This window comes from Leucoraja erinacea, chromosome 30 (assembly GCF_028641065.1).
Source record: "Leucoraja erinacea ecotype New England chromosome 30, Leri_hhj_1, whole genome shotgun sequence".
Taxonomy (NCBI): Eukaryota; Metazoa; Chordata; class Chondrichthyes; order Rajiformes; family Rajidae; genus Leucoraja; species Leucoraja erinaceus.
In genome coordinates, this window is record NC_073406.1 from 10,158,199 (window position 1) to 10,183,198 (window position 25,000).

Sequence of the window (25,000 nt, forward strand, 5' to 3'; positions counted from 1 at the left end):
GGTCTCCTAAGTGGGACATGGGCTTAGAGTCAGTATTTTGTGATGATTGTTCGCATCAGGACACTTTACAATGCTTGTAATATTCTTTTTATTTTCTCCAGATCAAGATTTTTCCCGGCCCACCAATGGGTGATCTTGGAGGCTCACTGTCTCTGCCTTCCTGAGGTGGCCCATCTTTCGATACTCATGCAGAAACAAAGGATGCTTCTTTACACCAAAGATAGACGTAAGGTGCTGGAGCACCTCAGCGGGTCAGGCAGCATCTCTGGAGAAAAAGGCTGGGTGACTTTTCGGGTCGAGATCCTTCTTCAGACTGAAAGAGCTGGTGAAGATGTGAAGAGCTGGAGGCGAGGAAAGACCAGGACCAATCAGGGCTAGCCACAAATGACCCCAGGCAAGGCGTTGCCAGGTAGGTCAATTGTTGGCTAGAGAAGGTGTGATCTCAAGAGAAACAATGTGGAGAACTGTGGAACTGGTAAAACGACTCAGCATGGGGGAGGAGAGGGGAAGTCCCACCACCACCCAGGCTTAGTCCCACCACCACTCTTTCCCAGCTTTCTTTGTCCACTATTATGCACAGTAATCCATGTCATCTCCTTGACTTCTTTCACCACCTGAGGTGCCAGGAGAGGAATTTTCTGAAACATTTTGCCCTCATGGTTTGCCTTTGCCTATTGGTTACATGGGTGGGTGGCACAGCTAAAGAAGTGATAAGGAATGGTATACTGGACTCGCTGAATGTCCCTATCCAGTTATCTAGCAAGTTAAACAATTAATCCAATAAAGACCCGTAGACACGAGATGTCGTTGATGCTTTACTGTATTCAACTGTGAAACTGTAACATACAAGCAGAAAAGGTAACAGCATATTTAGTTACGTTATACACTTGGTATAGGAACATAAACTATGATGCCACCACCAAATACAGTGCTGTTATATGAGAAACCAGCCAGGGTACATGAAACATTCTTAACTATGTTAACAATAATAATCCTGCTCAATAACGTTTATAACACATAAAGATGCTGTTAACAAACATAATTACTCATAGACATTGCGTCTAACAAATTCCGTGGGGTAGGATGGCGATAGATTACACACTGAATTACACTAAAACCATGAGGTACCCTCTCTGACCTGGACTTCCTAGTTTATGATAACTTCCTGTATAACAGGAAACGTAAACTCAAAGCTGCTGTACCGGAATTTCCAGCAGGTGGCATTAATGCATGTAAACAGACTGCGGTCCAGCACAAATGGGTTAAATTATTTAGTCTGAAGAAGGGTTTCGGCCCGAAACGTTGCCTATTTCCTTCGCTCCATAGATGCTGCTGCACCCGCTGAGTTTCTCCAGCTTTTCTGTGTAACCTAAATTATTTAGCTACTGTGGTGTCAGGGAGAACTGAGAGCCCAGTTTGTCTTATCCAGCCCATTAGCTTTTGTATGTTCACTTGTAGTACTGCAAAGTGATATGAAACATTCATATCAGTAATTTTATAAGCTCCTTCCTACCCCTTGAAAATATCATCAGGCTGATTAGTGAATATAAATTCAAAATCTTCTACTATTCCAATTTATGCTGTAGAATGGTGACCGATGAGAGGATTCTGTTCTAACCTAGTGGGTGGCACGCTAGCGCAGCGGTAAGGGCCTGTCCCACTTGGCCGTCATTTGCGCCTCATTTACGAGTCATATGTAAAATAGGTCGACGCATTGTGACGCACGGGTAGCAAGTGGGTAGCGTGGGACGGGTGCGTGGAGAGACGTGGAGGAGTGTGGAGTTGCGTGCGGTATCGCGCGGCGCTCCAGGATTTCGTGCTGTACGAAATCTTCGCGCGCCACCTGCGTGGCATATTGCGTACGCACACTGATGCATTTGGTACGCACGCAGATGCATTGGCGTCGCAAGCTGCGTCCCAACTTCTCACGTGTAACGCATGGTGACGCGTGGTTACGTCACCGTGCGTAACCATGCGGCGCCGCGTGCCGCAGGGCACTCTAATGGCGTCACACGCACCAGACGGCATGATGAAGCATGATTTGCGTGCGACGGCGCGCGTAACGATGCGCCAACCTATTTTACATATGACGCGTAAATGAGGCGCAAATGATGGCCAAGTGGGACAGGCCCTGCTTTACAGCGCCAGAGACCTGGGTTTGATCCTGACTATTGGTGCTTGTCTGTGCGAAGTTTGTACGTTCTCCCCGTGATCTGCCTGGGTTTTCTCCAAGGTCTCCGGTTTCCCCCTACACTCCAAAGACGTACAGGTTAATTGGCTTGGTGTAAATGTAAAAATTGTGTCCCTAGTGTGTGCTGGATAGTGTTAACGTGCGGAGTCGCTGGTCGTCGTGGACTCGGTGGGCCGAAGGGCCCGTTTCTGCGCTGTATCTCCAAACTAAATTAAAAGCAAACCTGATTCATTTTGGACATGAATTATAACCTTTTTGGGTCCCTCAGAACTGTGGGATGAAAAGTTTTGGAAAACGGGAAAGTTAACCAAAATTGAGCAGAGCAGGAAAAAGGGAGGATGCATGTACAAGGTATCTGTAGGAAGGAACTGCAGATGCTAGTTTAAGCCGAAGATAGACACAAAAAGCTGGAGTAACTCAGCGGGGCAGGCAGCATCTCTGGAGAGAAGGAATGGGTGACGTCTCGACCCGAAACGTGACCTATTCCTTCTCGAGAGAGAGACGCTGCCTGACCCGCTGAGTTACTCCAGCTTTTTGTGTCCATCTTCTGTGCAAAGTATGTGTCGCACATTGAACATCTGGTGCAGGCTGAGAACTATCACTCTCTGGGAGGTTGTGAGCAGCAGCAGCGAGGTGCTACAGCTGCTATATTTGGTCGACAGGAATAATTAACACATGACTATTATTAACTGGATGAATGGATTTAATCAACCACTTTGCTGTCTGTGAAGAATGAAGATCCATTCAAGATCCACACAAAGTGCTGGAGTAACTCAGCAGGGCAGACAGCATCTGTGGAGAACATGGATAGGTGACGCATCAGGTCGAGATCCTTCTTCAGACTGATTGTTGGTGAGGAAGGGGAAGAATGGTTTCTTCAGATCCATTCAGTGTTGGCCATTTCAACTACTTTTAAGTTATTATTTTCATCTTCTGAGTTCTTTCATTACTGCCTCCCACCCAGCAAAAATAAAATTCTCCAGTTCTCTGTGCTGGCTATTTCCTACCACCCACTGTGGCTCAGCAGGACCAGGAGAAGAGCCATTTTATTGGAAAATATCACGTGAACTCAAATAGACCTGACATTCGGTTCCAGTGAGTTTGAAGGCAAACTGTTAGGTCATAAGATCGTAAGTGATCGGAGCAGAATTAGGCCATTTGGCCCATCTAGTCTACTCTGCCATTCAATTATGTTTGATTTATCTCTCCCTCCTAACCCCATTCTCCTGAACTTCTCCCCATAACCTCTGACACCCATACTAATCAAGAATCTATCCGTGCCTTAAAAATATCCACTGATTCCACAGATCTACTACCCTCTGATTGTAGAAGTTTCTACTTAACACCTTCCTAAAAGAACGTATTTTAATTCTGAGGCTATGACCTCCAGTCCTAGACTCGCCCACTAGTGGAAACATCCTCTCCACATCCACTCAATCCAAGCCTTTCCCATTCTGTATGTTTTAATGAAGTCCCCCCTCATTCTTTTAAATTCCAGCTAGTACAGGCCCAGTGCCAACAAACACTCACCTGGAGCGCTAGTATGGATGTTGTGGGCCGAAGGGACTGGTTTCCAGAGGGCTAGTATGACATTGTGGGCCGAATGGATTCTTGGGCTGGCAGCTCAGTCACTCAGGCCTGGTGGGCTGGCAGCTCAGTCACTCAGTCCTGGTGGGCTGGCAGCCCAAAAATGGCCCAAAACAGGCGAGAGACTCTTTGAGAGAGAAGGGGGTGAGGGTGGAGAATCAATTTTGGACATTTACTGATTGGCCAAAGGGGCTCTTTAAAATAAATCTGAGTGAAATCTCAATGAAAGGCACTTTTTCTGGACTTTTCTTGGCCTGGCACGTGCCCTTTGGGCCAAAATGCTCCCCCTGGGCTAATACGGGCATTTTGGGCAAAATGGACTGGTTTCTCGGCTAAAGACATTATGGGCCGAAATTTGTGGTTTCAGGCAGGCCAATCAACTCATTTTATTTCCATTTCCATTGCAGTTGTGAGGCAGTCCAAACAGCCATTGCATTTCATGTCATTTTCATTTCCATTGCAGTTTCAAGCACAGGGCGGGCCAAACAGCCATTGCATTTTCATTTCATTTCCATTGCCATTGCAGTTTCAAGTGCAGAGCAGGCCGAACAGCTCATTGCATTTTCATTTCACTTCCATTGCCATTGCAGTTTCAAGCGCAGGCCAGGCCAAACAGCTTATTGCATTTTCATTTTACTTTCATTGCCATTGCAGTTTCAAGCACAGGGCAGGCTGAATAGCTCATTGCATTTTCATTTCACTTTCATTGCCATTGCAGTTTCAGGCACAAGGCAGGCCGAACCACTCATTTCATTTTCATTAAGGGCTAACAAATCATTTATTGCAAGTACATTGCAGACTCATAGTTCAGTTGATTCACAGCTTAGAATGAGAGTCATGGCTTCTCCCTCGTGATCTTGCAGAGTGACTGAGTCATGTCCAGGCATCCGGGGTTTTATAGACCTGCCCCCCCCACCCCCCCCTGGAAAGGGCGTTACCGTCATGATTGACAGGCGAGAGGATCTCAAGGTTTTTTAAACACTCATAACTTTTTTATGTTTCATCGATGGGAAAAATCCTTTGGGGCCTGCTTAGCGGAGGAGCACTGTGAGTAAGATGGCCAAAAATCATAGCGATATATGGTAGCGTTTTTTTTCTAAAATCAATATACAGCGCAGACAGGAAGTGGTCAAGATGACACTTCTAGTTACATAGATGTTGAGAGATAAAGAACAATGAATGAAAGATATGCAAAAAAGTACTGATAATAAAAGAAACAGGCCATTGTTAACAGCGAACATGTCAGTGCAGTGGTTTACATCTCTGCTCAGTGTCTACAGGGTTTGAAAGAGCATTGAAATTTTTCAAAACACCATGGTTAACTTGAATCATTATTTGTTACAAAAGATAAACTAAAGTCCCTAATTTCATTGCTGTGGGAAAGATAATAGCACCATCTAGTGAATACTAATTGTTGTACTTAAGGGATGATACCTTAAGACCAATAATTGGATTCTGAGGATAGACTGTACATTATGCTGGTTAAAGTGGGTTATAGGATTACCTGGTGTTGTCTGTGCAAATAGCTTAACAGCAATCACATGTACATGCACTGTGTTATAGAAAGTAAACAAGATGTCTGTTTGGAAGCTATTCGTTCTTTCAAGGAGATCTAATCTGTTAACGAAAACCCAGCATTAGTCTTGCACAGCTGGACAAGATATATTTTTTGTCAGCCCTGTTCACATTTCTCATTATGTGAAATAGCCGAGATATTTGAATTCCGAGCACCATCATCCCCACTGGGCTCCTAACGTTATCTTTTCTCACATCATTTTGCAACAATTCTTTATCAATAGTTTTAAAAAGATTGCTTTTATCTCGTGCTGTTTCCGAAGCTGCACACATAACCCACCGAAGGACCCATCTTTCCGCCCACCATCCTTAATGTACTTCAGACCAAGAGAGGGCTTTTCCATTTGAGCAGATAACTGTTGATATTAACCGACCAATTCCCAGTTCTGTTCCTGCAGGTGGACTCAGCAAGCTGGAGTAATTCAGCGGGTCAGACAGCATCCCTGGAGAAAAGGAATAGGTGACATTTCGGGTCGAGACCCTTCTCCAGACCTTCTATTCCAGCAGTTATCCGAACGTACCAAGAACAGTTTTTTTTCCCCCTGCTGTAAACTGACTGTTAAACAGTCATCTCGTAAACTGACGATATATTCCTAATCTCCCAATCTGCCTAATCGTGGCCCCTGGCACTTGAACTGTTTCTGCACTTTCTCTCTATACTACAACACTATATCGATACTATTCAATTACTGTCTTGAGTGATTAACATTTTCTCTCTAATTAGCACATTCATTCATTTTATTAAGTCTTCAATACTTTATTCAAATCGTCTAAAATTCGTTAAATTTCAGGGATTTTAAATTTGAGTCTTGCATTTTAAGAATTTCAGACTCGGAGTGCAAGTTTTGCTTTCAAGGCTAATCTGCACTTTCTAACTATAATGCCCAGAACTCTTTTCTATATTTCTGTTGCCGTCAAACTTGTGCTTCAGACAGTTGTTGCATATCTCAAACTCTTTCAGGCAAAAATACTTTCAGTTTGTGTAATAATCCAGTCACATAAAAGCAGCCAAGCCATGCACAAGTATAATAGGTAGTGCAAAAAGAAAAGGATCGGAGTTCAGGATATAGTGTTACAACATTACAGCTTCAGTTTAATTTAGAGGTACAGCGCAGAAACAGGTCCTTCGGCCCACCAAGTTCGCACCAACCAGCGATCCCCACAAATTAACACACTAGGGATAATTTTACAATCATTCCAAACCAATTAACCTACAAACATGTAACTCTTTGTGGGCGAAAACCGAAGATCTCGGAGAAAACCCACGCAGGGAGAACGTACAAATTCCGTAGTCGGGATCAAACCCGGGTATCCGGTGCTGCAAGCACGGTAAGGCAGCAACTCCGTCACTGCGCCACCGTATATGGGTCGCCGCTTGGAGCTCCGGAGCGTTGGACCGCTGCTCCAACATCGTGGAGCTCTGGTGCGGAGACCTTCCAACGCGGGCGGCGCTGTACAACATCGTGGAGTCCTGGGGCGCCTTGCAGAAGGTCTACAGCAGCGGGTATCCACCCGGCGCTGCCTATGGACTTTGGAAGCCGCAGACTCCGGTAGGAGGGGGCCGACTCTGGTGTCCACGCCGCTGAGGACGTTCCGCAGCCCCGACATCGGACTTGTATCACCCCGGTGAGCGGTCCTGGACATCGGGCCACCCGTAGCTGCAACTGCGGAGGGCACGGGGAGGCCCTGACCACGGGGAACAGTGGAGGAAGAGACTGACTTTGGTGCCTTCCCACACAGTGGGAAACTTTGATTCTGCTGTGTGGGGATGTTTTGTGTTAAATTCTATAGTGTGTTGAGTCCTGTTTATATTTATTGTATGGCTGTATGGAAATTCATTTCACCGTGCCATCTGGCACATGTGACAATTAAATTTATCTTGTATCTTGTATCTTGTATATCTGATGCAGAAATCGCTTCGCATGCGTTATAGTTGTAGAGAATATGCAGGAAAACAAAATGGCAAGCAGAGCGAAAAGTTATATCTTGGTTCAAGATTTAATCCAAAGACAATGTTCAGGCAGTGCAGCACTATCACAGTATTCAGCCTGTGTGGAATAGGTGCTCAAAGCTGACCTGTTCAAATGAAGATAGACACAAGAAGCTGGAGTAACTCAGTGGGTCAGGCAGCATCTCTGGAGAGAAGGAATAGGTGACATTTCAGGTCGAGGCCCTTCTTCAGATTGCGAGTCGGAGGAAAGGGAATCAAGAAATATCGATGGTGATATGGAGAGATATAGAACAAATGAATGGAGGGTCTTGACCAGAAACGTCACCCATTCCTTCTCCCCAGAGATGCTGTCTGATCCACTGAGTTACTCCAGCTTGTGCTTCAGACAGTTGTTGCATATCTCAAACTCTTTCAGGCAAAAATACTTTCAGTTTGTGTAATAATCCAATCACATAAAAGCAGCCAAGCCATGCACAAGTATAATACGTAGTGCAAAAAGAAAAGGATCGGAGTTCAGGATATAGTGTTACAACATTATAGCTTCAGTTTAATTTAGAGATACAGCGCAGAAACAGGTCCTTCGGCCCACCAAGTTCGTCTCTTCACACAGACGCGACCAGACCTGCTGAATATTTCCAACGTTTTCTGTTGTTATTTTACGTAAATCCAAATTACGTTCTCTATACATCCTCCGGAGATGCTGCCTGACTTGTCGAGTAACCAGCATCTGCAATTCCGTACATCTCCACTTTTCCACCACGGTCCAGCCTGATCCTTTCCCGCAACTAGCCTAAAACTTTCATTTATTTTCCTGACTTGGCACTTTCTGATTTTATTAAAATGGAAAGCTAATCTGATGAAAGAGTTCCAATAGTTTGAATGTGATATGATAGTTAATCAATCATCACTGATCAAGAAAGCCAATTGTCTACTGATGTTTATTTTGATGCAACATGATAGAGACAGACGTTCCCCACTATAAAATGTGGTCATATTGTCAAAAAGCACTTGGCTGAAAGACAGGCGGCATACCTTGTGTACCCGCATCTCAAGCGATTTCTGCATCACATACAGGGTGGCACGGTGGCGCAGTGGTAGACTTGCGGCCTTACAGCGCCAGACACCGGGTTCGACCAGGACTACAGAGTGCTATTGGTATGCAGTTTGTACCTTCACCCAGTGTCCTGCGTGGGTTTTCCCAGTCTCCTCCCACAATCCAAAGATGTGCAGGTTTGTTAAGTTAATGGGCTTTGGTAAAATTGTAAATTGTATGATTGTGCTAGAGTACAGGGAGATCGCTGGTCTACGTGGATTCAGTGGACGGAAGGGCCTGTTTACATGCTGTATCTCTGTAACAACGGGTGCTGTCTGATCACCAAGGCCCAGCCCTGTCCTCTCATTAACCCCTGCTCCAACATCCAAGCCCCCTAATTACAGATTTCCTAATTTTCCAATCACTTCACTCCTCGTGTAGGAGAGATCTAGATTGTCGTACCATCCCATCAAACCACAACGCTTGAAAAATGGACCAAAACATAAGGTGTTGGAAGAAATCGGTGGGTTAAGCAGCATCGATGGAGGAAATAGACAGAGGATGGTACTCTTCATCACTATGTGTTTTGCTCAAAATTCCAGCATTTGCAGATCCCTGTGTCAATATTTGGAAAGTTATGAGTTGAGTGCTGGGAGATCTGAGAATGCATGAACTGCTTTGCAAATGTACATACTTTCAGTTAAGATATTGTTTTTCTCATGAAGTTATCCTTGATAGATTGATTTCCATGAGATGCAGACATCTAAACTTTACAGCACGAACAGTGGAAAAGCGAAACACCTTTGTAACACATAAAATGAACGAGTTGACAGTTACAGTGTGTACTCCTTTTATAGGATCATTTAGATAACAGTGTTCTTATGCTGGGTAGAGGAGACAGAGAGAGAGCAGTGTGCTTTCAGTAAGTGGCGCGCTTGGTATGTAAACTGCTGTAAATGTAAAGGACGACTACTTCAGAAAACACAGGCTGGGACCAAGTTGGAATCAAAGACGAGTCGAACCCTGGCCACTCCCTCTACTCCCCTCTCCCATCAGGCAAAATGCATAGAAGAGTGAAAACGTACACCTCCAGATTCAGGGACAGTTTCTTCCCAGCTGTTAGCAGGCAATTGAACCATTCTACCAACAACAAGAGAGCGGTCCTGAGCTACAATCTACCTCATTGGAGACATTCGGACTAAGCTCGATTGGACTTTACTGGACTTCATCTTGCACTAAATGCTATTCATGTTATTCCCTTTATCATATATCTGTAAACCATGGATGGCTCGATTGCAATCATGTATTGCCTGTCCGCTAACTGCTTAGCATGCAACAAAGGTTTTTCACTGTACCTTGGTACATGTGATAATAAGCCAATCTATTGACTATTGACCATTGATTATGTCAACAACTGGTGCTGGCTTCGTCCAGTGAGCTGCGCCCAAGTCCGCAGCTTTTTATCATAATTGACTGATCTACCAGTTTCACATATTAATGCACATTCGAGGGTGTCATTTTGGGAATCCGTGTTCTGCAGCTAACCATCACTGACTGAAGCCAAGACAGGACCCTCTTAAAAGTCCAGCAACAAGGGCGGCACTGTGGCGCAGTGGAAGAGTTGTTGCCTTACAGCGCCAGAGACTCAGGTTCAATCCTGACTACGGGATGCTTGTCTGTACGGAGTTTGTACCTTCTCCCTGTGACTGCGTGGGTTTTCTCCGAGATCTTTGGTTTCCTCCCACACTCCAAAAACGTACAGGTTTGTGGGTTAACTGGCTTGACACATAATGTAAATTGGCCCTAGTGTGTGAATGTGCAGGGATCGCTGGTCAGCGCAGACTCAGTGGGTCAAGGGGCCTGTTTCCTCGCTGTATCTCTAAACTAAACTAACCTAAACACTTACAGTAACAGGCTTGGGCTGCTGAATGCTAATGGCCGTTCACCCAAAAACTAACCATGAGCATAAAATCTAAGCATTCGTTGAAGTGATTAAAACCGTCCAAAACCTACTGTCTGAGGTCAGAGAAAAGGAGGTGTGAATCTGACTCTCTACGGTTTTAAATCCCCATCAAACCAAGATATTAACAATACTGTCATGAAATGGCGACTGTGTATACTGTCAGTGTACTACTGCTATACATGTACTGTATCTGAGATGCTGATCTAAGATGTATTTAAGTGCTTCTGTGAAATGATACTTGTACTGAACTATATACAAATAACGTATTTCATTGTACCTCGATAAGGTACCCTGGTGACAAATAATGTGTCATTGAACCATTGAAGTAGCGACTCCGTTCAAGCCTCTTGAATACCTTCAAAAATGTTAGTTGTCCAAATGTATTGAGTTGTTTCAAATGTTTTTTTTCTCTGCAGAACAACTACATTGTATTCATATGGCATTCATATCAATATGGGATTAGATTAGTCATAATAAGGAGTAGGTAATCGGCACATTTTAAAGTCATTTTTCTATCCTGCCATGTAAATCCTTTGCGAATGTATAATTCACCCTCGTGAAGTAAAATAACCCCATTCTAATCACTGAAATTTAGTCCAATTACCTGGAATTTAATTCAGAATTATGACTTGGTAACACGTTAGACGTTTAATCAAACAACTGCCAGGCTGGAGTGGGGAGGAGATTTAAGGCTTGTTTGCACAGGGCAAGGTAGAGGGGTGGTGTTAGAGAAGGGTGATACTGTATATCATGGGATATGTATTATGGGACTCAACATCTCTACGATAAAAGGGGGAGTTGCTTACTGCCATCAGGTTTAGCTTACAGGGTCGAACTCTCAGCCTAATGATGCATCCCGACTCGAAACGTTGCCTGTCTATTTCCTCGCCAGGTGCTGCCTGACTGATTGAGTTCCTCCAGCACTTGCTGCCTTGCCCAGGAATTCCGTATCTGCGGTTCCTTATGTCTCCAGAACTCTCAGCCAGTTGGACACTGCACTCAGGGTAGGGTGACCAGATCTATCAATGGAAGTTTGTAAATGAACTTGATGGGCTGAATGGCCTTATTCTGCTCCTAGAAGGCCATTCAGCCCATCAAGTCTACTCCACCATTCAAACATGGCTGATCTATCTTTCCTTCTCAACCCCATTCTCCTGCCTTCTCCCCATAAGTAAGCCCCGACACCCCTACAATGTTATGCTGTATTGACATCAATGGATTGAAAGGCCAAGATAGCGATGAACATCTGCAAGGTTAGGATGGAGCTTCGATGAGGTAGAGAGAAGGAGAAATCAGTCAGCTGTTACATCACTTACTGTAATATTTGATACAACATAGAGCATAGAACAGTCCAGCACAGGAACATGCCCCTTGGCCCACCATGTTTGTGCCAAACATGATGCTAATCACATCTGCCTGAATGTAATCTCCACCCTCAGTCCAAATGAAAGATCTTGACCCAAAACTTTGACCATCCATTTCTCTTCACAGATGCTGCCTGACCTGCTGAGTTCCGCCAGCACTTAGTTTGCAACTCTAGTCTGGAGATGCTAGACTCCAGCATCTCCCATCTCTTGTGTCTCCAGTCCTATCTGGCCGTTGTCGACAGGATTCTCTGACCAGTAAATATCACAGCTCAGAAGGTCCCACATTGCAAACAGAGCTGACACTTTAATAAAGACCCAGGCCGTTTGCTGCTTACTTTGAGTCCAGTCACAGGGCTCAGTGTATCAGCATTAACCGTGTATGAATGGGGTTACTGCACAACATGCTCAGCAGTACTCACAACGCCAGTCGGAAGAGGGCTCTGCCCGAGCCGGTTGCCTGCCCCTTTTCTGGGGTTACGTCCATTCCCGGGTGGTACGTGAGAGGGACTAGGGGCTGTCCACGGGTGCCCTGGGGGATTTCCGGGACCATTGGACTCCACATGGGGTGGAAGTCATCTTCAATAAGGATTGTAATATAGTTGTGTAATGGTTTATTTAGTATATTTGTTTGTCTTGTATTATGGTGGTGGGTTTTGTTTTGTTTTATTTTGTACTGTAAATATTATTGTAAATAATTTATTAAATGATTTTTGGTAAAACAAAACAACAAAAAAACATGCTCTGCAGTCCTGTGGTCTGCACTGTTCCCTGAGTATTCCCTTTGCATTCACTTTGTCACCAGCTATTCACTGGCACACTGAATGATTTGGTTTGGTTTAGTTTAGAGATACAGTGCGGAAACAGACCCTTCCCCCCACCGGGTTTGCGCCGACCTGCAATCCCCGCACATTAACACTATGCTATGCACACACACTCGGGACCATTTACAATTTTATCAAACCAATTAACCTACAAACCTGTATGGCTTTGAAGTGTGGGAGGAATCCGGAGCTCCTGGGGAAAACCCATGTAGGCCATGGGGAGAACATACAAACTCCCTACAGATAAGCACCCAAAGTCAGGATCGAACTTGAGTCTCTGGCGCTGTAAGGCAGCAACTCTACCGCTGCGCCACCGTGCCGCACTATTTCCTTGTAGCGCTGCCGCACAGTGTTCTAAATAACATTGTGGATATATATATCTATCTCATGGGTCTATTAATTGCAATTTTAAGTAATCCTGGATGGATGCATGAAAGAAGCTCAGAGATTAACTTTTTACAAATCTGATCCCCATTGATTTTCTTGTCTCATATCCTTAAGTGGTAGAGTTTGACATCTCTAAACCACCCCCCGAAGCTTCACATGTCATAGGGATGTTCATAGGTACAGATGAACATATCATAGGCCATTCAGCCCATCATTCTAACCACTGTATCCATCTGGAGCAATCTTACCTACCTGCACTTGGTCCATTACCTTCTGTGCCTTGGCAGTTTAAGTAGTTTTTCAATGTGTCAGACTATCTACCTCCACAACCCATTCATGTAAAAAGGACGCAATGTCCTGAAATAACCTAGCGGGTCAGGAAGCATCTCTGGAGAACTTGGACCGGTGACGTTTCGTGTCAAGGTCCTTCTTCAGACTGCCAATGGTGAGAGGATATAGTCTGAAGATGGGCCTGCTTGCTCCGCCTCATGGTTGACTTCCAAGGCCACATACATACAACACTTCCCAGTTCTCCTACCAGTCTCCGACTACATTTTATCTCTGTACCGCCCACTCCCCTGACATCAGTCTGAAGAAGGGTCTCGACCCGAAACATCACTCATTCCTTCTCTCCAGAGATGCTGCTTGTCCTGCTGAGTTACTCCAGCATTTTGTGTCTGTCTACAACCCAGCATCTTCCACAGGATTGCAGAGGCTTTCATCCTGAGACCAGTAAATGAGGGCCGAGGTATTAATAGGAGACAGGAGGAGAGGATACACTGATTAGAACTTGTACGCTGCAGTTGTAGGGTAAGGATTTTGGAGTCACCCTCAGATATACCCTCAGATTCCAAGCAAAGATTCAATACTGCTCTGTGTCCTGAAGCACAGTGAGAATTCATTCCAGGTACAAGGGATTCTGTGACAAAGAATCATCACTCCTTTGTCACAGACAGCCCAACATTACAAGGTGATAACATACATAACAAAACAGAGAACCACCAAGCTCAGAGGAAAAGAGATCAGAGGTTAACACTTGTTAAACCTGATTACCATCAGATTGCAGGAAACAAGGCCTAGACTGTTTGACAATGATGTATTTTATTTATTTTTTGTTTCTGAATTCAGCTCTCCTGACGTGTGTGTGTGTGTGTGTGTGCGTGCGTGCGTGTGTGTTTGTGTGTGTGTGTAAGCGTGCGTGTGTGTGTGTGCGTGCGTGCATGCGTGTTTGTGTGTGTGTGTGTGCGTGCGTGTGTGTGTGTGTGTGTGTGTGCGTGTGTGTGTGCGTGCGTGTGTGTGGGCTGCCAACACAAAATATAGCCTAGGCCGCAGAGCCTGGGCCTGGAGTACTTTACTGAGTGGGATACCAAGGCCTGAGAAGGAAAGGAGGTTGCTTTGTGTGATGGTCTGCATTACGTCCACAATTCTCTGCAATTTCTTGCGGTCTTGGGCGGAGCTGTTACTAAACCATGCTGTGACGCATCCCGATAAAATGCTTTCTGCGGCGCATCTGTAGAAGTTTTGGAGAGTTGTTGGGAACATGCCGAGCTTCCTAAGCCTTTGAAGGAAGTAGAGGCCTTGATGGGCTCTACACCTGAATCGAAGATGGACACAAAATGCTGGAGTAGCTCAGCGGGACAGGCAGCTTCTCTGGAGAGAAGGAACGGGTCGAGACCATTCTTCCGCACCTGAATCACAATGTGACATAATTACCAATATTAAAGCAACAAAAAATGGTTAATTCATGCATTGTGCCAGGAACACCTCAATAATAAACAACCCTCTGCATCAATTCATTCACTTTCTTCCACATATGCAATTCCTCAGTCTCACGTATATTTGAGGCATTTTAACAGGTTTTTGAATGAGCGAGGCCTACAGTTTGCACGTTCTCCCTGTGACCGGGTGCCTTTACTCCGGATACTCCAGATTCCTCCCACATTCTAAAGACGTGCGAATTAGTAGATAAACTGGTCTCTGTAAATTACCCCTAGTGTGAAGGGAATGGAATACCATAGAACTAGTTAGTGCGAACGAGTGATCACTGGTCGGTACGGACTAGGTGGGCCGAAGGGCCTGTTTCCACGCTGTATCTCTGAACTAAAGTAAACTAAACTAGTTCCTTGAGTCTTTCCTGTCATTCAGTTAAGGTTGCATAGAGCCACAATGCCACAGCCAGATAGAGAAAAGATGAATGGGTAGATGGCTTGTCGATCACGAGTCTCAGACTGATTCTATGCACATAATTTATTGGTAACAATTCTCCACTCACTCTCTTTGTGAGGGAGATATTTTTGTTTTCATCAGGATAGTCCTCTGGCTTCTGTTACTCTAGCTATTTAAACAGGCTTTCTTTCTGCATAAATCCATTTGTTTGAAGAGCAGTCGACTTTGTTGTGACTCCTGCACCTCACAGCTTGCTGCTGTGTTGCTATTAAATACTCTGTTCAAATAACATTGTGGCCCGTGATACCCTTACCTAATGGACCTCTGTCCAAACATGACAAATGTATTTTTAACAACACTGTGGCTGCTAAAAATCTAAAATTAGAATTGAAAATACTGGAAAACCTCAGCAGATTAGACAGTATTCAGAGTTAGTGTTTCAGTTCTGACCGTGACGTTTAGAGCTAAAACATTAACTGTTTCTTTTCCCCCACAGATGCTGCCCGACCTGCTGAGTGTTTCCAGCATTTCCTGGTCAAAAGTGATAAGAGCAGAATTCGGCCATTCGGCCCATCAAGTTCGCCATTCAATCATGGCTGACCTAACTCTCCCACTCAACCTCATCCTCCTATAAGTTCATAAGTGATTGGAGCATAATTAGGCCATTCGGCCCATCAAGTCTATTCCGCAATTCAATCATTGTTGATCTAACTCGGTAACATCTCAATAATGTTCTATGCCCGGTCTTCCACTTGAATGACCATGGCCAATGATGTCCATGACTCTCTAGGCTCAGCCATGTGACATGAGGATATGAATACTATTGGGGATGTGAATACTATCGGGGTTAGATCTTTACAAGGGAATTTTGGTGAGGTGAGTTAATTTGGAGAAAGAGGTTTACTGAATGTGCAGCTGTATTTAACTACAGGAGTTCAACTCATAAACAGCCACTGATAAATGACCAGACTGCTCTGATGCTCAATGAGGAGACCTAGGTGGACTAGAGAAGTGCGAGAAACTGGTGAAGTTTAGTTTAGTTTAGAGATACAGCGCGGATACAGCGCCCATCGAGTCCCCGTTGACCAGCGATCCCCGCACATTGACACTATTGTAAACGCTCTAGGGACAATTAACCTACAGACCCTGTGCGTCTTTGGAGTGTTGGAGGAAACCGGAGCACCTGGAGAAAACCCACGCAGGTTACGGGGAAAACGTACAAACTCCGTCCAGACAGCACCCGTGGTCAGGATCAAACCTGGGTTTCTGGTGCTGTAAGGCAGCAACTCTACCGCTGTGCCACCGTGCTGCCTCTATGGTCTAGAATTGGGGTGGGAGACATCAACAGCGCTGGGCGTAGGGAGGCAGGGCCCCATTGCAAGAGGTAAGTCGGGCGGATCACGGTCCGGGACTTACTGTTCTTAGTGAGGGGACTACACCTCACTTTAGAGGCGGCTAGCTCTAAGGGCTAACAAAATCAAGGGTTATGGGGAGAAAGCAGGAACAAGGTACTAGTTTTGGATGATCAGCTATGATCATATTGAATGACAGGGCTGACTCAAAGGGCCAAATGGCTTATTCCTGCACTTATTTTCTATGTTTCTATGTTTCCATAACCTGTGGTACTCAGGAAGGAGCTCAGCTGCCCATAGTGGTCAAGGAAGGAGATGCTGATCGGGGTGAGTAGTGCTTGTTTACAGGGGTGTTTGTTACCCTGCAGCAAACACTTCAACCCAAAGATCATAGCGCTCCGCTCTTGTATCTTTGCTTCAACCCCTCATGTTTCTGGCAATTAAACTAATCTCAGAGAGGTTTCATTCATCTCATTCCCCCACTTATTTCCATGGGGCCTCGGGCATCTCATTCCCCGAGATGCCTCCCAGAAGAGGTCTACCCAAGGTGCCGTGACCGCGGTGCCCACCTGAAAGCTCAGCGGAGCACGGACCCCAGAACCCGCTTGAAGGCTCCATCGACCAAGGTGGTACTGGGAACACCCCCTGAAGGACACGATGGCTCGTCGGACCGCAGTACTGCAAGGGACCAGTAGGAGGATGAACCGGGGCTCGCCTGGATCGGAAACCGCTCCAGTAGACCGAGCGGACTTTGGATATTTGGAAATGGCACCAAAACGTGATGGCGCCTGCACGTGTAAATGTGCAAAAGGAATTACACCGTACAGTTACACATGTGACAAATAAAGCAACATTATTTCACTTTCCATCAAGCGGAGCCTGGGAGAAATGATCCTCCTACTCATAGATTCAACCCCTATTTGCCTGCTTTCAGCTGCTAACTGCCCGGGATGTTATTCAATAGCCCAAAGCATGGTTAAAAAAAGAATTACCATTAAAATAAAAGTGGCCTCATAATGATAACTAAATGAGCAATCCTTTTCCATAGGGAACAATTCAGACCTACCCTCCCCCCTGCCCTCCCCCCCTATTTAAATGCAGCTATGTTTTTTAGATTTTTTTTTTTGCTTACCCATTTTTGTGAGAATTAATATTCTGCCTCCCGTGTTTGAATCAAAGACAATATCTGGTCAAGATTTGCTGTAGATCGATGAAGAACAGAAAACACTTTTGTCATTATGGGAAGGGGAGTGTGGAAGGATAATGAAGAAACTTGATGCAGGAGTGAATGGGGAGAAATCATATGGATCGTTCCCATTTGATTGTTTTCAATGACCCGCACAGATTAAATTAAGTCTGTTATAACATAAAATTCAGTTTAATTTCCCAGGGGGGAGCTTAACGTTAATTCGCCTACAGGGAAATCAAAGTACGAGGTCTCACACACAACTGGTCTGCTTTCTCATCCCCTCTCGCACCGCTCTCTGACTGTGAATCTCAGCGTTGCCCGTTCAATACTGAGATCAGACTGGTATAGAGTGGCGATCGTAAATCATTCTCAGCTGGGAGTGAGCTGCTATTAACCTTGCCGGCCAAGGCCATGGTAGGAGAATGGTCATTAACCTGAACCTTGTTGAGGTTGTGCTTTCGATCTGTGAGCAGAATTCGATTGTGTGCAACGCTTTTTGCAGGCAAAGAGCCCGATTTCATTCGGTGTAGAGAATGAGTGGAGGATTAAAGTGTCACAGAGTCAGAGTGTCGTACAGTGTGGGGACAGACCATTTCAGCTCTTCTTCCCCAACACCGACCAACATGTCCCATCGACACAAGTTCCACCTGCCTATGTTTGACCCATAACCCCCCAAACCTGTCCTGTCCATGTATCTGTCTAATTGCTTTTTAAATGTTGCAGCAGTAATGTTAGATGTTAGTGCTGTTAGGAGTTTCACAAGATTTCTCATATCATGTAGGAGGCCATTCAGCCCAATGAGTCTGTGTCAGCCCTCAGAGTGATTCAAATGAATCAATAAATCAATGATACTTTATTGTCACCTGTCACATGTATCCAGGTACAGAGAAATGTTTTGTTTTGGATACAACCCGGTAAAATCATACAGCAGACCTCACCGAGCCCATTCCATCAAATCCATTATCCCAGTAGTGCCCCTAGCATTCACTGGAATTTAGAAGGATGAGGGGATATCTCATTGAAACTTACCAAATAGTGAAATGCCTGGATAGAGTGAATGTCGAGAGGATGTTTCCACTAGTGGGAGACTCTAGGACCAGAGGCCGTAGCTTCAGAATAAAAGGACATAGCTTCAGAAAGGTGATGACGAGGAATTTCTTTATTCAGAGGGTGGTGAATCTGTGGAATTCATTGCCACAGACAGCTGTGGAGGCCAAGAGTGGCTATTTTTATGGCGGAGATTAACAGATTCTTGATTAATATGGGTGTCAGGGGTTGTGCGGAGAAGGCAGGAGAATGGAGTTGAGAGGGAAAGATAGATCAGCCATGATTTAATGGCGGAGTAGACTTGGTGGGCTGAATGGCCTATTTCTGCTACAATTCTTATGAACAATATCAGCAATGGAACACACAGAAGTAGCACAAGGCACCAATTGGTATTGGTTCTCTTGACAATAGACATTAGGTGCAGGAGTTGGCCATTCGGCCCTTCAAGCCATTCACTGTGATTTTGACTGATCATCCCCAATCAGTGCCCCGTTCCTGCCTTCTCCCCATATCCCTAGATTCCATTTATCTTTAAGAGCTCTATCTAACTTTCTCTTGAAAGCATCCAGAGAATTGGCCTCCACTGCCTTCGGAGGCAGAGAATTCCACAGATTCACAACTCTCTGGGTGAAAAAGTTTTTCCTCATCCCCGTTCTAAAGGTTCTGGTCGGCTCAAGCTTGGAGTATTTCACCAGCTGGTTCAGTGTATTTGGTTCACTACCGACCCCATCAGAACGACTCTTCTCATTGACCAGTTAAGCCCTCTATACTGAAGTCTCTCATGGATAATCCCTGAACTCCACAGAGCATCAGGATAGATCCCCTTTTATCGCACAGCAAGAACTGACTTAATGTTCTATGAAATTGGTGTCTTTCATCTCTAAATCCCCACATGCAGGGCCTGAATCCCAATGCATTCTCGGGGAAATAGAAGTCAATTTATGGTCTTACTTTTATCATTGGAAACGGTCATGGTGCCGTGCAGAGGATGTCTGTGGAATTAGCTTCACCCCTCGACTGTGCATCTTTTGGCAGTAGGAATTCTGCCACCGGTAGACAGCGGCCATAACCTCAACGCGAGTGTGCGTACATTCAGCACACCTTAAGCACACTGAGGCATTCAAACATGTGAGTGGCACGGTGGAGCAGCGGTAAAGCTGCTGCCTTACAGCACCAGACACCCGGGTTCAATCCTGCCAACGGGTGCTGTTTGTGTGGAGTTTGTACGTTCTCCCCGTGACCAGCGTGGGTTTTCTCCGGGATCAGTTTCCTCCCACACTCCAAAGATGTACAGTACATGCTTGTAGGTTCATTGGCTTGGTAGAAAATGTTTTTAATTGTCCCTAGTACAGTATGTGTAGGATAGTGTTGATGTGCGGGGATCACTGGTCGGTGCGGACCCGATGGGCCGAAGGGCCTGTTTCCACGCTGTATCTCTAAACCAAACAAAAAAAAAAGCAGAAACACTCAGCAGGTCGGGCAGCATCTGCGGAAAGAGACGGAATGTTAATGCTTCCACTTTTAGTTTAGTCTAGAGATAAAGCGTGGAAACAGATTTTGCTGATGACGTTTGGGCATATTAATCTTCGAAGATTCAGGTCCGAGGGTGACTTTAACATGGAACATAGAGCTATTATGCACAGGAACAGGCTTATCAGGGAACAAAAAGGGGATGGGAGTGGGGAAGCACCAAGAACAAAGATGGACCATTGGGACTCTAAAGAGTACTTTTGTAAGCTTGTCGGTGCCAGACACATGGTGACTCTCTGCTTACGTTGTGTATTGTATACAAAAATCAAATAATTTCACTGTACCTGGCTGCATTTGACAATAAAGTATAATTGAACCATTGAATCATGTAATTAGAGCTTGCCGTCTGAAACCTCCAGCACTTTGTAGCTTTTTTCCGTTAACCAGCATCTGCAGTTCCCGGGATCCCCTCTGAAACCCAAGTCTACTGCAGTCTCCCCAGTTGCACCTGCTCGCTCCTCACTGCCGAGACACACTGAAAAGGATAGGTTTGGTGGAATGATGAGCTGAGGGTATTGATTTCCTGGGCTTATTAAGCATCCAGGCTGAGGTTTATGCGAATAAATATAATAATGATCATTCGGTCATCATTATAAAACAGGGCACCCGGGGACCGTATGGTGGGAAGGAGAATTGATTTTACTCTGAGAGCATCCTGAACAGTAAATGATGCCCTTCATTTACCCGTCATCTGAGATTACAGCGGAAAGTACTCCCATCGATCTCAATGGAATAAGGAGCATTTTAGCGGATTTCTGAATGGGTACTTTGTTATTCTTTCACCTCCTGTTGTAAGTGCTACCTTCATCAAACTCTGATTTGCAGTTGGATTCTAGGTGCGGCAGGAGGCACAGTGGGAAGAGCCCAGCTCAGCTGAAAACCCAGAAGCCGCTGGAAGTGGAAGTATGAAATAAAAAGCAGAACATGCCAGGGGGCTCTCAGCAGGTCAGTCTACACCTGCGGCAAGTGAACCAGAGCGAAAGTTCTGGTCAAAGACCCCTAGGTTTTGTGGTTCTCTCTTTGATGTCACCAAGAAGTGTTTTTTTTTTTTAAAGGGCTAAAAACGTACATCAGCAAAAATATCTGAATGCAAGAGTACTTGTGCAGTTTAGTTTAGTTTAGAGATATAGATACAGCGTGGAAACAGACCCTTCGGCCCACCAAGTCCGCGCTGACCAGCGATCCCCATACACCAACACTATCCTGCATACGAGGCGCAAATTTCAATTTCTACCAAAGCCAATTAACGTACAAACCTGCACGTCTTCGGAATGTGGGAGTAAACCGGAGCACACAGAGGAATCCCAGGCCGTCAAGGGAGAATGTGCAAACTCCGTAGAGGCAGCACCCGTAGCTAGGATCGATCCCGGGTCAGTAGCGCCGTAAGGCAGCAACTCTGCCGCTGCGCCATCGTGCTGCCCGCGGGCGACAATGCGCCATTGTGCAGGCAGAGAGGCAAGAGAGACTGTGACAAAGACAGAACTGGAATTTGTAAAATGATTGTTGGAGTTCTTTGGTCTCTGCAGTGCTATGTAATGAGCAAAGATGTACTCCATCTTGTTGATCGGATTATTCTGAGTATCCATTCTTAACATCATCAATTTAGCAGCATGTTGCCAGGGTTAACACTGCGCTAACATTAATTGAGACATTAACAATGCTGCCCATAAGAGAGGAGAGAATACATTTGGGACAAAAATTGTGTTTCAGACATTACACAGAGGCATGTAAGGAAATAAATGGACAAACACACGTTCTTGAAATTGTGCTGCAGTGGCCTGTTGTTCCAAGAATAGTTATAATTTTTTCAAAGAAAATTGCATTTTTGCAACAAACACGGACTCTATCTCCATTACATTGACGACTGCACCAGTGCTGCCTCCTGCGCCCTTGCTGAACTCATTAACAAAAGGATTACAACCATCTAATCCTCCCCGCAAGACCTCCAGATAGTAGTAGCGTGCAGCATTCGGCACATAAACTGCGAGATTAATGGAATGAATGCTCCAATCTGAGAGTTTCACATCCTTAACCCAAGTAGCAAGCCATGAACAAGGCACGTTGGTTGTTTCCTAAGGTAGAACGGTAACTGGTTGCTCAACACCTTAACTCCCCCTCCCATTCCCACACTGACCTCCATTGTCAGAATGAGGCCCAGCGCAAATTGGAGGAACAACACCTCATATTTCACTTGGGCAGCTTACACCCCAACAGTATGAACATTGACTTCTCTAACTTCAAGTAACCCTTGCTTTCCCTCTCTCTCTCCATCCCTCCCCCCTTCACAGTTGTCCGACCAGTCTGACTGTCCTCATTTACATTTTATCTCTGTTTGCTTTGTTGTTACCTTCTCCCAGCTAACAATGATTCTACATTTTCCTTGATCTCCATCCCCTTTGTCTCGTTTTCACACCTTACACTTCCTGATCTCTATATCTCCTTCTCCCCTGATTCAGTCTGAAGAAGGGCCTCGACCCGAAACGTCACCCGTCCCTTCTCTACGGAGATGCTGCCTGTCCCGCGGAGCTATGTGTTGAACCTTCCTCAACGTTTTCTCTTGCCTTCACCCATCATTCAACCACTTACAATGAAAAAAAGCAGGATGCACTTTGAAACAAGCTTCATGTAAATGAGGATGGGCAGACTAGCCGGAGAACTGTGAAGGGGGGAGGGATGGAGAGAGAGAGGCAGCGCCCAGTATCCTCAGGTCTGCTCTATTATATATCTTTATTAGAAATCTGGCACGGACTACATCAAAGGCTCAAAGCATTTTTTTGCAATGCTGTCACCACACAGTGTTTTTCAGAAACAATTATTGTATCGTAGGGGTTTCATAGCCGGGAGAGCTGGTGCTTTCACTTCAAGCAGCGTGTTTATAAAGCTAAGAGTGGTGTCGGCATGTATGATTTTCAAGAGTGCTGCGAGGCCTCTGAGCGATGAGTGGTTTATAACTGGGTATCGCAGCAACACACTGGGTGCTCCTTGCAGCAGAAGTTGCAGCAAATGCTTCCTGTTCAGGTGCCAACACTCAGTGAATGACTTTCCTGATGTCAAGGAGGAAGCTCAGGAGCGTGTGTTTCTAGGTCCCCTGGAGATGTGGGGCATCTCCGCAGTGCGGAGATGCCCCACATCTCCAGGGGACCTAGAAACACACGCAGGCCCTCGATCTGGCAACTTGCCTTTGCATCTTGGTTTGCGAGCAGGTGGTAGGGCTTCCTGTGTAGGAAGGAACTACGGATGCCGTTCACACCGAATGTAGACACAAAATGCTGGAGTGACTCAGCGGGTCAGGCTGCATCTCCGGATAGAAGGATTGGCTGACATTTCGGGTCAAGACTGAAGGAGGGTCTCGACCCGAAACATTGACCCATTCCTTCATGGTTGGGCTTTGCGTTGGCTGGAAGGGATTGACAGCAAATCTTCTGCAAGAAATTGGGGCAGCACAGTGGCAGAGCAGTAGGGTTGCTGCCTTGCAGCGCCAGAGACCCGGGTTCGATCCTGACCACAGGTGTTGTATGCATGGAGCTTAACGTTTGAACGTTCTCCCCGCGACCACGTGGGTTTTCTCTGGCAGCTCCGGTTTCATAGAAACATAGAAAATAGGTGCAGGAGTAGGCCATTCGGCCCTTTGAGCCTGCACCGCCATTCACTATGATCATGGCTGATCATTTCCTCCCACACTCCAAAGACGTACAGGTTTGTAAGTTAATTGGCTTGGTATGAATTGTAAATTGTCAGCAGCGTGCATGTGCTCATGTAGCGGGGATCGCTGGTCGGCACGGACGCGATGGGCTGAAGGGTCTGTTTCCGCGCTGCATCCATCTCGAAACTAAACTAAACTAAAATCACCACCACATCATGAGGAGGTCCTCCAATTAAATGTTCATCGATGCTTGAACTGAATTGAAATAAAAACAAACCTTCACACGCCAAGCATCACATTTCAAGGTGTTAAATGGAAAGAGAAAATAGATATGGATCTCATGCTGGCTTTTACTAATATCAACCTTGGAGTTTACAAGTAATGGGCAGAATTGTACCAATGTGTGTGGAGTGATGGTGTGAGCAGGGGTGGCCAGAGGCAAGGCACATATTTATTTCAGCTCTGTAAACAGGAGCTAATCTGCTCTGTTAATATACGTGTGTGTAGGAAGGAACTGCAGATGCTGGTTTAAACCAAAGATAGACACAAAAAGCTGGAGTAACTTAGCGGGGCTGGCAGCATCTCTGGAGAGAAGGAATGGGTGACGTTTCGGATCGAGACCCTTCTTCAAAGTGAAGATGGGTCTCGACCCAAAACGTCAACCCATTCCCTCTCTCCAGAGATGCTGCCGGTCCCACTGAGTTACTCCAGCTTTTTGCGTCTATCTTCCGTTAATATACTTTCCAAGTGGTGAAGCAATGTGGAAGAGATGCCAGTTCTATCTCTGCTCACATAGATGAGGTAACATTGAAATCAGCTGCCTTTACAGACTCTGGGCTGCTCACAGGACAAGCAGAGGGTTGGCTCATCGAGCAAGGAGATGGTAAAGTCATCTCTACAATATTTCAACAATATTAAGTTCTTACTTATGGCCTTATGCAATAAAAACCCACGGGGCTGATGAGAGAGGTCCCAGTTTGCTGAGGAAGGCATGGGAATAGAGTGCTGAGGCCTTCGTGAAAACTTTCTCCATTTGAAAGCCCAGCGAGACGCAGGCAGGCAGCAGACATTTCACTAGAAAACACTGGCAGCTCACTGCAAAATCTGGTCCGTTTGCAAAAGCAAGAACCCTGTTGATGTCTTTAATGAATGTGACACGAGCTCTGCGGAGTGAAAACTAAAACATGAAAGAACTGGG